The sequence below is a fragment of the Petromyzon marinus genome, unplaced genomic scaffold (assembly GCF_048934315.1).
Source record: "Petromyzon marinus isolate PM22_M1 ecotype Great Lakes invasive population unplaced genomic scaffold, UKy_Petmar_22M1.pri1.0 PM_G_Scaffold_40, whole genome shotgun sequence".
Lineage (NCBI taxonomy): Eukaryota > Metazoa > Chordata > Hyperoartia > Petromyzontiformes > Petromyzontidae > Petromyzon > Petromyzon marinus.
This window is the reverse complement of record NW_027422984.1, coordinates 1,422,501-1,425,000: the sequence shown is the minus strand read 5'-3', so window position 1 is coordinate 1,425,000 and position 2,500 is coordinate 1,422,501.

The window sequence follows — 2,500 nt, the reverse complement described above, 5'->3', positions numbered from 1 at the left end:
AAGTACATCCTCTGTTGAGCTCTCTTGGCGAGGGAGCTGATGTTCAGTTCCCACTTGAGGTCCCGGCAGAGAATAGTGCCCAGGAAGCGGAAGGACTCCACAATTTTGACTGCGGAGTCTAACAGGGTGATGGCGGTGAGTGGGGCTGTATTCTTCCTGAAGTCCACAACCATCTCAACTGTCCTTAGAGCATTTAGCTCTAAGTTGTTCTGGCTACACCAGGTCACCAGGTTGTCAGCTTCCCACCTATAGTCAGACTCATCCCCACCAGAGATCAGCCCAATGAGGGTGGTGTCGTCCGACAAACTTCAAGAGTTTGACGGACAGATGATTGGAGGCGCAGCTGTTGGTATACAGGGAGAAGAGCAGTGGGCAAAGGACGCAGCCCTGAGGAGTTCCCGTGCTGATGGACCTGGAGTCAGAGACTTCTGTTCCCGGCTTAACGCACTGCTTCCTGTCAGAGAGGAAGTCTGTGATCCACCTGCAGGTGGAGTAGGGCACGTTCAGCTGGAAGAGCTTGTCCTGAAGCAGGGCAGGGATGATGGTGTTGAAGGCAGAGCTGAAGTCCACAAACAGGATCCTGGCGTAGGATGCTGGGGCGTCCACATGCTGTAGGGTGAAGTGGAGGGCCATGTTAACTGCGTCGTCCACAGACCTGTTGGCTCTGTAGGCAAACTGAAGGGGGTCCAGGAGAGGGTCTGTGATGGCTTTGAGGTGTTCCAGGAGCAGGCGCTCAAAAGACTTCATTACCACAGATGTAAGGGCGACCGGTCTGTAATCATTTAGTCCTGTTGGCCTTAGCTTTTTGGGCACAGCGATGATGGTGGAGGACTTGAGACAGGCTGGTACATGGCATGTCTCCAGGGAGGTGTTAAAGATGTTGGTGAACATCGGAGACAGCTGGTCAGCGCAGTGCCTGAGGGTGGCTGGAGAGACAGAGTCCGGCCCGGCTGCTTTGCGTGGATTCTGCCTCTTGAAAAGCCCATTAACTTCTCCCTCCTGAAAGGAGAGAGTCGTTTCTGTAGTATGGGTGGGGGATGGGGCCTCTTGGGTGGGAAGGGGTGGTTCAGGACAGTCCAATTGTCTTTCAAATCTACGGTAGAACTCGTTCAGGTCGTTGGCTAGGCGGGAGTCGTTAGTGGTGTGGGGCGCTCTGGGTTTGTAGTTGGTGATGTGCCTGAGCCCTTTGGCAGACAGAAGCAGCGTCGTTAGTAGAGAACTGGTGTTTTAGTGTCTCTGAGTACAGTCGTTTAGCCTCTCTCACCGCTTTGCTAAACCTGTTCTTCGACTCCTTGAATCTGTCTCTATCCCCACTCCTAAACGCTTCCTCCTTCTCCAACCTCAACCTTTTGAGCTTTGCTGAGAACCAGGGCTTGTTGTTGTTAAAGTTCACCCTGGTACGTGTTGGGATACAGCAGTCCTCACAGAAGCTGATGTACACAGCCTCTGTGAGTTCATCCAGACTATTGGTAGCAGTCGTGAACATATCCCAGTCAGTACAGTCTAAGCACGCCCGCAAATCTTCCACAGCCTCACTGGTCCACTGTTTAGATGTCCTCACAGCAGGTTTACAGAGTTTTAGTTGCTGCCTGTATGCACGAATCAGGTGGACCAAGGGAGTTCTGTGCGAGCCGAACAGCCCCGTGACCCACAAGAGAAACATCCCCGCCAAATTCGAGCGTTTGACGGGGTCTATCCGTGAAAAAATATTCACGTTTTTGAGTGCACATGCATTTCTGCTGCAAATGCCTCTGGAAGTTTCATGCCGTTCGTATGCCAATTGTGGCAACACGAAAATGACCCGTTTTCCCATTCCGAGGGATTTCTGTGCGACCCTAACAGCCCCGTGAGCCACAAGAGACACATCCCCGCCAATTTCTAGCGTTTCACGGGGTCTATCCGTGAAAAATATAGACGTTTTTGAGTGCACATGCATTTCTGCTGCAGATGCCTCTGGAAGTTTCATGCCGTTCGTACGCAATGTGGCAACACGAAAATGACCCCTTTTCCCATTCCGAGGGATTTCTGTGCGACCCTAACTAACAGCGCCCGTGAGCCACAAGAGAGACATCCCCGCCAATTTATAGCGTTTCACGGGGTCTATCCGTGAAAAATATAGACGTTTTTGAGTGCACATGCATTCCTGCTGCAAATGCCTCTGGAAGTTTCATGCCGTTCCTATGCAATGTGGCCACACAAAAATGACCCGTTTTCCCATTCCGAGGCATTTCTGTGCGACCCTAACAGCCCCGTGAGCCACAAGAGAGACATCCCCGCCAACTTCTAGCGTTTGATGGGGTCTATGCGTGAAAAATATTAAAATTTTTGAGTGCACGTGCCTTTCTGCTGCAAATGCCTCTGGAAGTTTCATGGCGTTCCTATGCAATGTGGCAACACGAAAATGACCCCTTTTCCCATTCCGAGGGAGTTCTGTGCCACCCTAACAGCCCCGTGAGCCACAAGAGACACATCCCCGCCAATTTCTAGCGTTTCACGGGGT